We start from the raw sequence: 12,022 nt of genomic DNA on the forward strand, positions 1-12,022 counted from the left end.
ATATATTTGGAAATAAATAAGTGAATTTATTTTATCATCTATTTGTTTTATTTTTAGTTGCAGTTAAACATTTATTTGTTTCAGTTACACTTTCCTAGTTTAATCATTTTAAGTTTTTATGTCCTTTGATTTTTGTATACCCTGTGCGCGCTAATGCAGTTTTATGTGGCCTAAAGGAAAATTTGACACGTGCTGCCCCCTGCTGGAAGAACTGTTTTTTGTTGTTGTTTTTTTTACCACAAGCATCCGTGACATCACAGACAGAATGGAACACTATCACACAAAAAGTTTAAAATAGAAAAATAACAAATAAAAAAAAACTGGCCACAGGACAACAGTTTTGCTAAATTTGAAGAAAATAAGTTTTACGGGGGTGTGGGTAAGATGATCATTGTAGTCCGGCAGCACAACCAAAGTGACAGATGTTCCCATAGTGTTCTCCATCTCTTGGCATCATGAATATATGCCCTAATTAATATAATTGTAGTTCTGACCATTGTGGCTCTTCTGACTCATCTGTTATCGTGTAGTAGTTCATTTTAAACCAGAATAAAATGGAGAGTTTTCCACTCATTTACCATATAAATCCATGGCACAGATAGGACATGAAATCCCAAACAGACCTTGTGAGTGAACATTGCTGACTTCTGTCACCAAGGCTAAATCCAAGACTTTTTGACATAAAACATTAGTAAGCTCAGCATCTCATATGTACAGCGCACAAATCCCTCTGCATTGCTTCTGAGTGAAACTGTTGCCTTGGTAACCAGCAACGGCAATGGGTCCTTCCTCCTGGGCGAGCTTCAGTGAGCCCACTCAGTGGGAGAGCCCTGTTGGGTTAATAGAGCTGGATGTTTGAGACATAATCCCAATGCTGCACAAATCTCCCTGCTGAATTTGAATAAGGAGTTGAAATAAAAGCCTCCACACTGCCCACTGAACACCAGCGAGGCCATTCATAATTAATGTGCACATTCATAATGGATCAAAAGTTGTGTTTGTGTAAAAGAAACAGCCATATGTACTACACGGCTGCTGCATTCTTTTATAATTAGAGCTTTTGTTGAATTCTGCTGCACAGCAGAAGAACCCTTCTGAGTTTTATGAGCACCACGCAGACCTGCAGGCAAACACACTCGCAAAGATCTGATTTGTTTACTGATGCTTTGTGCAATGAAAAAAAAAGACAGAGTTGCACATCTTTCTTTTACTGTTAAACTATATCTGGAAATGCAGAAAGTGATATTTTTTATTTTGTATTCTGAGTAAGCAGGTGGATTCCTATTTGGAAGGTTTTAATATCAGTGATTCATTCAAAAGCAGGTAAAACAATGTTGTAGTAAAGAGAAACGTTCTAAAACAGCCAGCAATGCCTTTGATTTATCTATTGAGCATGCACTTTTTTAATTCAGTCCTGTTCCTTTAGCCTGCTGGGTATTAACATAAGTTCCAAAATTATGTAAAACAAAATAAATGGTCACCCTCTTGGACTATTTCATATTTAAAATTGCCCTGGTTCTTGTTGTTCTGTGCTCATGGATTTAAATCTGTTAACTTTGTGAAGTTGTAATTTATGAAAGGGAACAAAAATATATTAGATTTGCATTCAATCAAACATTATATATTAATATACAAATGTATGCATATTATTAAGATAATAATATCTGTGTAGTGTATGTAGGTAGTGCGTTTGGAAATCAGCTATATTTTGTCTCACAGTGGCAAAAGTAAGAAAGTTTCCCATCCTTATGAACTTGCTGCAGCCCCAATGATCCAACCCCAGCAAGGGTCTTGGGTAGTCTACTTAAAAATGTTTTCATAAAGAAATATTATTATATGGATCGGGTGGCAGACCAAGGTGGGAGCCTTGGCGGTCCGATCCCCAGACAAGGAAACTGGTTTTTGGGACATGGAACGTCACCTCGCTGGCGGGGAAGGAGCAGGAGCTTGTGGCAGAGGTTGAGCGGTACCGGCTAGATATAGTCGGACTCACCTCGACACATAGCTTTGGCTCTGGAACCCAAGTCCTTGAGAGGGGTTGGACACTCTCCTTTACTGGAGTTGCTCCGGGTGAGAGGCGGAGGGCTGGGGTTGGCTTTTTGTTAGGCCCAAGACTCTCTGCCTGTGTGTTGGGGTTTACCCCGGGGGACGTCACGAGAGGGTAGCTTCCCTGCGCCTTCGGGTCGGGGAACGGGTCCTGACTGTTGTTTGTGCTTATGGGCCAAATATCAGTTCAGAGTACCCACCCTTTTTGGAGTCCCTGGGACAAATGCTAGATAGTGCTCCATCAGGGGACTCCATTGTCCTGCTGGGGGACGTCAATGCTCACATGGGCAATGACAGCTTGACCTGGAGGGGTGTGATTGGGAGGAACGGCCCGCCTGATCTGAACTCGAGTGGTGTTTCGTTATTGGACTTCTGTGCAAGCCGCAGTCTGGCCATAACGAACACCATGTTCGAACATAAGGATGCCCATTGGTACACTTGGTACCAGGGCAGCCTATAGGTCACAGGTCAATGATAGACTTTGTAGTCGTATCATCTGACCTGCGGCCGTATGTTTTGGACACCCGAGTGAAGAGAGGAGCGGAGCTGTCAACTAATCACCACCTGGTGGTGAGTTGGATCAGATGGCAGGGGAAGATGCCGCGTAGACCTGGCAGACCCAAACGCATAGTGAGGGTCTGCTGGGAACGCCTGGCAGAAGAACCTGTCAAGACGGTCTTCAACTCCCACCTCCGGCAGAGCTTTGACTGCGTCCCGAGAGCAGTGGGGGACATTGACTCCGAGTGGGCCTTGTTCCACTCTGCAATTGTTGAGGTGGCTGTTGCTAGCTGTGGTCGCAAGGTGGCCGGTGCCAGTCGTGGTGGCAACTCCCATACCCGTTGGTGGACACCAGAGGTTCGGGGAGCTGTCAGGCTGAAGAATGAGGCCTACAGGGCGTGGCTGGTCTGTGGGTCTCCGGAGGCAGCAGACAGGTACCGGATAGCCAAGCGGGGTGCAGCAGTGGCAGTTGCCGAGGCAAAATCTCGGGCGTGGGAGGAGTTTGGTGAGGCCATGGAGAAAGTCTATCGATCGGCTCCAAAGAGGTTCTGGCAAACTGTCCGGCACCTCAGGAGAGGAAGGAAGCAACTCGCTCACACTGTTTGCAGTGGGGATGGGGAGCTGCTGACGTCAACTGGGGCTATAGTCGGGCGGTGGAAGGAATACTTTGAGGAGCTCCTCAATCCCACCTACGCACATTCCGAGGAGGAACTAGAGCCGGGAGACCTGGGGATGGACTGTCCAATCTCGGAGGCAGACGTTGCTGAGGTAGTCAAACAACTACACAACGGCAGAGCCCCGGGGGCGGATGAGGTTCGTCCTGGGTATCTCAAGGCTATGGATGTTGTAGGGCTGTTGTGGTTGACACGTCTCTGCAACATTGCGTGGTCATCGGGGGCAGTTCCTGTGGAGTGGCAGACTGGGGTGGTGGTCCCCATCTTTAAGAAGGGTGACCTGAGGGTGTGTTCCAACTATAGGGGGATCACACTCCTCAGCCTCCCTGGAAAGGTCTACTCCAAGGTACTGGAGAGGAGGGTCCGATCGATAGTTGAATCTCAGATTGAGGAGGAGCAATGTGGTTTTCGTCCTGGCCGTGGAATTGTGGACCAGCTCTATACCCTTGCAAGGGTGATGGAGGGGGCATGGGAGTTTGCCCAACCAATCCACATGTGTTTTGTAGATTTGGAGAAGGCTTATGACCGTGTCCCCATGGGCACCCTGTGGGGGACGCTCTAGGAGTATGGGGTGGGTGGCTTTCTGTTAAGGGCCATTCAGTCCCTTTACCAGAAGAGTGTGAATTTGGTAGTAAGTCGGACCTGTTCCCAGTGAGGGTTGGACTCCGCCAGGGCTGCCCTTTGTCACCGGTTCTGTTCATTACCTTTATGGACAGAATTTCTAGACGCAGCCGTGGTGTGGAGTGTGTCGAGTTTGGTGGCAGGAGAATCTCGTCTCTGCTTTTTGCGGATGATGTGGTCCTCCTAGCTTCATCCAGCTCTGACCTTCAGCTCTTCAGGGTAGGTTCGCGGCCGAGTGTGAAACAGCTGGGATGAGGATGAGCACCTCCAAATATGAGACCATGGTTCTCGACCGGAAAAGGGTGGCTTGCCAACTCCAGGTCAGGGAAAAAGTCCTACCTCAAGTGGAGGAGTTTAAGTATCTCGGGGTCTTGTTCACGAGTGAGGGTAGGAGGGATCGGGAGATCAACAGGCGGATTGGTTCAGCGTCTGCAGTGATACGGACGCTGAGCGATCTGTAGTGGTGAAAAGGGAGCTGAGCCAGAAAGCCAGGCTCTCGATTTACCGGTCGACCTACGTACCAATCCTCACTTATGGTCATGAGCTTTGGGTAATGACCGAAAGAACGAGATCGCGGATACAAGCGCCGAAATGAGTTTCCTCCGTAGGGTGGCCGGGCTCAGCCTTAGAGATAGGGTGAGGAGCTCGGACATTCGGGAGGGACTCGGAGTAGAACCGCTGCTCCTCCGGATCGAAAGGAGTCAGTTGAGGTGGTTTGGGCATCTGGTCAGGATGCCTCCTGGACGCCTCCCTTGTAGGTGTTTCGGGCATGTCCTGCCGGCACGAGGCCCCCAGGTCGACCCAGGATACATTGAAGAGGTTACATCTCCAGTCTGGTCCGGGAACGCCTTGGGGTCCTGCCGGGGGAGCTGGTGGAGTTGGCCAGGGAGAGGACGGTCTGGAGCTCCCTAGTTGGGATGCTGCCCCCACGACCTGGACCCGGATAAGCGCCTCACTTTTTTTTACAGCAACAGCCCAAAACGATCTCCCATGGTTCCCAACCTTTTTTCACAAGCACCCCATTTCATGTGTCCCAAACAATCCAGGGCCTCCCAACCCCAACTCCTACCTGCATGCAAACATTTAAAGTGAATAATTACAAACTTTACACAGTCAAAGAGCTAGGCCTCTTATACAGAGTTTTGATTGTACCAATTTTTACAAAATGTGTTATGGTACTGATCAGTGTTCAGAAAAAGTCGCAATATGCTGAAGTTTTATCAAAGTTCTTTTGTATGGCGACACAGCTGCTGAGAGGATAGAGCCATCATATTTTCCCTGTCGCCTTTCTCCGTCAGAAATTTCCCGAAGCCCCCCAAAACTGTATAGATGCGCCACTGTTTACCTCTAGACACAACATGGATATTATTAAAAAAACTCATATAGATTGGTTTCACATGAAAATATTCAGAAATAGTTTTAAATCGTTTACAGTTTTTTTATAGTGGCCAAATGGTGTGTAAGTTCGACTCTTGCCACTAGATGTCACTGTAGCGCCATCTGGCAGAAAAGTCAAACATAGATTAAATTAAAAGAAAAAAAATAATTTTTGTTTCTTAATAAAGCAGCAACTCTCTTTGCAAGCGTTTCGTGGGTAAACTAGGGCGTTGAACTGTTACAATAGAAGAGAAAAAAGAAAGCTTGAAGAGGTAGATGTAAAAAAAATACAAGTGTGTCTCGTGGAGGGCGGGCCACCTGACGGCAAATGAGCCGCGGAGCTGCTGCGTCCGTCAGTCGGTGTTTGAGAGAGAGCGTCTAAAGTCCACTTGGATTATTACGCTCAGCGAAACGTGGAAATCTGCCTCCTCTTCGACTGTGAACTCAAATCCAGGTAAAATACGTTCTACATTACATTTTAATACACATACAGTGATCGCATTGTGTTGTTCTGCTTTATTTTAGTACTTTATCACATTTTTCTAATAATTATTCAGTAATTTAGGAAATACGAGTAAATTATCAATTCAGGTAAAAAACATGGTATTTCCTCATAAAAAAGGTGAGGCGTTGAGGTGTCATTATGAAACTGTTTACCTGAGAAATTCAGACAAGTGTTCATGACTGCATGACTGCGGTATAAAACACAAGCTTTCACACTGAATATCCTTTATTGTTAATAAAATGGATTTATTATTATTTATAGAGATGGGAACTGATCAGCTCTGTCAATAAACAAGTTCCTGGAGGAGTTTATTGATCTTTAAAGATGGTAGCCACCAGTTATCTCCTGATCAGTGTTGAAACTGCCATAATCATTAAACCCACATGAGGCCACATGGACAGCCAATAAACTCTCTCTTCTTCCTGTCAATGTAGATTCCGTAACCTGAGTGATTGGTTTTCCGTGATCCCTTTTCTGTTTCCTTCACTGTTCTTCATCCAGATGTTAGTCACTGATGACTGTAGAAGTTTATCTGCACAAGTCAATATTTACCAAAGGTCTATTATAGAAAGTCCAAGAGAGCATTTCGGAGAAATATTTCTGGAAAACTAAATAAAATAAAATAAAATAAAATAAAATAATAAAAAAAGAAGAAGAAAAGAAATAGAAACTAAATAGATGTTATGACAAAAAAATGAACATGTTCTAGTCTGTTTTTAGCTGTTTTTAACACAAATCTGAAAAACTGAATGACAACAATTATAGAAGAAAAGTTGTGTTAATGTGGCACATTAGTGCTCTAAACCTTCCTATTTATGCAGACATTAATTAATATAAACAGCAGTAGAGCAGTGGTTCCCAACTGGGGTCCGATACCCCCCAAGGGGACCACTAGAAATTACAAGGGGTCCCCACAATTTTGTCTGTGCTGAGACTGTTACCAAGATTATATTTGTAAAATTACACCCATAAAATCCCAACAAACCCATAGTATAGTCAAAACAGAGTGCAAGAGTTATAACTCTGTGTCTGTTTAAAGTTTCCTTTTTTTATTTATTTAATTTTAATTTATTCATTTATAAAGCTTCTTCTACCATCTTACCGGAGGCCCACGGTGCTGAACAGGACATAAAAACCAGAGCAATAATAAAAACGGCGCATTGAATAAAGATCAGTAAAAACAAAAATAGACAAATACAAGCAAATTAAAAATTGTGCAATACAAATGATAAAAATATAAATGCCAGTGTCAGTGTTGTAATTAATCATTTTTTAATGTATGTATGCAGGCAGGAGTTGGGGCTGGGGGTCCTGGCTTGTCTTGGACACAGTCAAAGGGGTCCTCAAGGAAAGAATTGGGAACTACTGCCTTTGAGCATCATGTACTGAAGGGATGATGTTGCTTTTTTTTTTAAGCTTTTTTTTTAGCAATAGATTACGTTAACATTACGATGTGTCTGATAATAAGAATAATTCATTTGCTAAACGGGATCAAGTCATTAAAACATCTATGTTATTGATTTATAAGAGTTTGGGATTATTTGGAAATGTCATTTTCACACAACTCGTAATAACCAACCAACCAACCAGTCAGTCAGTCAGTCAGTCAGTCAGTCAGCCAGCCAGCCGATCGATCGATCGATCGATCGATCGATCGATCAATCAATCAACCAATCAATCAATTAATCAATCAATCAATCAATCAATCAATCAATCAATCAATCAATCAATCAATCAATCAATCAATCAATTTTTGTAAAGTGGTTTCCACAACCATTAAAGGTAAGGCCTAAGGGTTGAACACAACAGACAGAAAAAATCACGTTAAAATCACAAAAATTAATAAATCATCTTAAAATAAAATAAATAGTTTATAAAAAAGTAAAAAAACAAAAGGCATAAACACACTCAATCACTTTGTTTAAAGGCTAGCTAATAAAAGTGTCTCTAACCAAGTTTTAAAGGTGTGGTTGACTTATAAAATGTTATTTCTGATTTTAATCAGTCCCTCTGAGTTTTTAATTCAGGCTGAACATGAAAATAGTCTCCTACATCTATCTCGTGCATTAGATTTGGATAGAAAACAGAAGATGAAACTCATGGATTTTAAAATCTTCACAGAACTACGCCACACTGAATTCATGGACTCATCCATCTTGACTTACGATGGAGAAAACTGTTGTTGTTTTAATGTCCATGAATCAGCAGTGGCCGTCTCAGCTATTTTAAGCTAATTAGCATTAGCAACATCACCTCATGGCAGAAGCTGCTCCGGGCTTGTGTTATTTGTGGTGATAAAACATCCATGTTGCAAGTTAGTGGTAGAGTCGCGTTGCAGTTAACCAATGCAGGGCGAGATGTCCAAATATCAGGAAATCAGACTCCAAAACCTGCCATGTGAAAGAAACATGACCTCACAACAGAATTTATCTGTAAGTTCATTTTGAGAGTAACTCAACTAATTTTACATCGAGATCAGTGACCACGTCCTTCTCGTACAGAACCAGAGACAAAAGTTCAGTACCACACTTCCACGTACCTTCATTAAGGTCCGAATACAATCATCTCAGTCTTCTTCTCACTAAAGTTAAACCCTCTGGAGGCAGGCGTCGCAGATTTGCAATGTTAAAACCTACCTACCTGGTTACTCCACATACATATTTCATGAGCATTTTTTAACTCAGAAGTACCCCTGAAGGACTTAGTTGTGCGTCCTTTTATCAAAACTTGTTTTGAACCTGAGAGGGTTAAAAAACTTGACGCCATCCAGGACTTGACACGCATTAAACAATCAAGAAGTGATTGAATTGAGTGATTGCAGGTGAAAATAAACCTGATAGTCATCTGCATAGAAATGAAATTTAATGTTATTCTGTCGAAAAATCGATCCAGATGAAAGTAGGTAAAGAACAAAAAGGGGATCAAGGTTGACACTAAAGCAGGAGTTGTTTATCTACAGATTTAAAATAATCAGGTAGAGAGATTTTTTCTAGGAAATGTATTGCTGTGCTTGTAAAAAGACATATTGATCCAACAACACGCATCCAGAAAGTAAGATTTCAGCTGTAAGGGATCAGCCAGTACAGTCTTTGGAGATGCTCAAGGAAGATTGGGGTGAAACCTGGAACTAGTGAAAACAATTTATTTTGATTTAAAGCAAACTTAAAAATTTATAACTTTCAGTAACTTTGACAACATGTATGCCGTGTTTCTTTGCTGCCCTTTGCTCATTTTTTGCATTTTTCTGGAAAACAAAAACATTCCCAAGTGATTGGAAACTTTTGAGCAGCTGAAGTTCTTCAGGAAAGACAGGATAATATTTCAATGTCACCAAGTCAAGCAATTGAAAGACAAGCGTTGAAGCTCTCCAATGGCAGGTTTTGTTATGCTTGTCATCTCTGTAGAGTGACAGAAAATAAAACTAATTTAGACCATTGATTGTTTACAGGATTTGCCGTCATTCCTGAATTGGGAACATTCTGGCATTTTAAACAAGAATAAGCTCCACATTTACAAGCGACAGGCAGACAGTGACCATACACGGCTTTGTATCTGTCAGAATAACTCTACTATCAGGATTTAAAGAGAGCAGTGTTCCATGTGAACAAATAAAGTTCAGTCCAAATAAAAAACAGAAAAGAAAGCAAGCTTTTAGTTGAAAGGCAGCTGAATCGGTTTCACTGTAACCTTTTCTTCCATTTGTCACTCAGACCCAGTCACACGACTCAGGAACGAGTTTCTACGTCCTTTAGAATAAGTTTTGTCTGTTAATGGAGCTGTCAGCGCTTTGCTCCAGCCTCTTCCATTCAGCCAGGTTCACTTTATAATTGTGTGATGAAATCCATTTCAGTTAATGAACATCGCGGGACAGAGAGCTGGCAGCGAGATCGGGAGGAAGACAGATTAGAAAGGTCAGGTTTTGAGCGCTGGGGATTTCCCATGAGCCAGCCCCATTTCATTTCCAGCGTCTGACTCTATATTTTCCCAAAATTTTAGATAAAATGCTCAGTGGCTAATTAAATTCTGTGGATCCAGAAGGAGCCAAAGGTGTTTGTATTAAATAAAAAAAAATAGACTAATAAGAATGTGAATATTATTACATCTGCCTGATTTTTCAACTCTTTAATCTTTTGTTCTGTTTTATTGCTGCTTTGTTGCCAAGAAAAGAGCATCTAATGATGCAATATTTGCCAAATTCTGAAAGTAGATAAAGCCTCAGGTCCAAAAAATAATAAGAAAACTGGAAGTGAAATTTGATTTAACTCGAACAACAAATATCCCTTTGCACAAAGCAGTCTGCTATTAAGATTTAATGCTTCACTGTGATATTTATTTATTTAGTCAGAGTGATACATTTGCCATCAGGAACTGTGTTTTATAATCATCCATTTTTGTGTGAATTTAATAAAATCTGATATCAAAGATTTAAGAGTCAGCTGCTGGGAAAAAAATCTTTTTATGAAAATATTCATCTTTTTTATTGTGTTAATATTTTTTATCTGCTTGTTTTGGTTTCCAAATGGATCAAATCAGGGGTGGTGCTAAGGAGGGTTGAGAGTGGGTCAATGCCACTCGGACAGCAAGCTTGGGCCCCCTGTTGCCCCCCTGCTCAGGGCAGATCATAAACATTACTACCGTAAATTTAGATTTTATTGTGATAAGTTAGCTTGAAGCTGTTATAGCAAATTTGGAAAAAAATGGCTTAAATTATTTTTTCATGCCTCTTAACAACATTAAGTACATACAGTGTAGTATACGTATAAATATATTGTGGAGATTAAAAAAAATGGAGTAGTTCTCTCGCCTTTATCTAAAAACAACTATTGGACCATCCGGTTGTTGGTCTTCCGAACAGCTGCACTTCCCTGGGTGCTCCATTCATTATGCACTTGCGTATTTAGCAACAGAACATCACTGGTGTAAGAGGTTCTCTGCTCAGTAATATCAGAGAAGGAGAAACAGCCGGCCGCTAACCACTTCAACTTTAGGGCAAACTACCAGAGTCCTAAAAAGAAACACACCATTTGAAGTCATAGACAACAAAACACGTTTAGACCTAAGACAGCAAACTGGTGTTTAGCACTCTCTTGTATCCTCAGGCAATGTGGGTTTCTGGTTCCGGTAGATGCTGATCCAGAGAAGATACTCAAGGAGATGGATGAGAGTTTTGTCACCATGTTTGCATTCAAAACCTAGCTTGTTTGCAGATTTGCTAGCTTTAAAGGAACACTATGTAGTTTTTGGCTTGCCTTTAGCACCCCCTAGTGTCCGTTTTAATTCACTGTCATGAACACGAAACTGTATCCTCCCCCTTGCTGTGCGTTCGTGTTTTTAACACTTTATTTTAACTGCTGAAATGTCTCTTCAGCCTTCATTAGTTTTTACAGGAGCAGTTCATCACTAAATCAAACAAATCAGCTGTGTTCACGAACTAAAACCGTCGACTAAAACATGAAGGAAACATGCTGGAAGCGCACTCCGGCGCTAGCATGTCAGCTAGCCACTTTACTATTGACTAACAGAGTTCCTGGTAAATAATATGACCAAGAGCCAGTGAGGAGGAATCAGGTGACCACAAGGAAATGCTGTAGCATGTCGGCAAACCCAAACGCGGACTCGGAGCACTGGGTGATCACAGACAGACAAGTTACTCTACAAGCTACAAGCAGCTAGCCGACAGGACCGCTGTATTAAACCGATTTATTAAACATTTGGCAGAAAATGCTAGATAAGTTTTGTGTAAATTTAAATAATCCTGTTACAAAGCCTCTTGACTTATATCCTGAAAAAACCCTTCAATTTTTAAAAAGAAATATGAAACGGAATAAGCTTCTCAAACATATTTCCTTGTAATACCATATAGCACGCAGCTGCATACAATCTTTCTCATATTTTTTCCAATTAAAACATGAAATCAAAATTAAAATCAGCAGCATTCTTCCTTTCTTCCAGTATATTTTTTCTCTCCAAAAGCTTGCATAAACTTTCATTTTTCTCCCTGCTATTGATGTCAGATGTGAACCAGGGCTGGTCATACATCAAGCTGTGGTCTGATGGTGTTTTCTGATACAACCACGCAGCCACAGCTACACTCATCTGCTCACAAAAACCTAAAATCAGGTGGATAAAAAATATAGTCTTTTATCTAAATGGATTTGTGCAGTGCAGTGACATCTATTTGAACTATTTCTGTTTAAATATTCACCTTTACATAAAAAAGACAAAAATCAAGCAGTTACTTAATAATTTTCCAGATTAAATATCAAATTTATTTTAATTGGCCAGAAAATTAGTATATTTT

The 12,022-nt window shown here is 41.5% G+C and overlaps 1 protein-coding gene across 2 annotated transcripts in view; it reads left to right on the forward strand.

The window, feature by feature from the left end:
- The first annotated feature begins 5,535 nt into the window (after nucleotides 1–5,535).
- Nucleotides 5,536–12,022, forward strand: part of LOC107375715 (semaphorin-4G) — a 54,001-nt gene continuing 47,514 nt past the window's right edge. The window contains exons 1-2 of one of the 2 annotated variants that reach the window (XM_054750124.2): nucleotides 5,556–5,670; nucleotides 7,011–9,632. The gene's annotated coding sequence lies outside the window, so the exon portion shown is untranslated. Of the gene's footprint in view, nucleotides 5,671–7,010; nucleotides 9,633–12,022 lie in introns of both variants that reach the window. The other variant, XM_015944402.3, reaches the window with a different exon arrangement.

Source organism: Nothobranchius furzeri, chromosome 12, assembly GCF_043380555.1.
Source record: "Nothobranchius furzeri strain GRZ-AD chromosome 12, NfurGRZ-RIMD1, whole genome shotgun sequence".
In the NCBI taxonomy this organism is placed as follows: domain Eukaryota; kingdom Metazoa; phylum Chordata; class Actinopteri; order Cyprinodontiformes; family Nothobranchiidae; genus Nothobranchius; species Nothobranchius furzeri.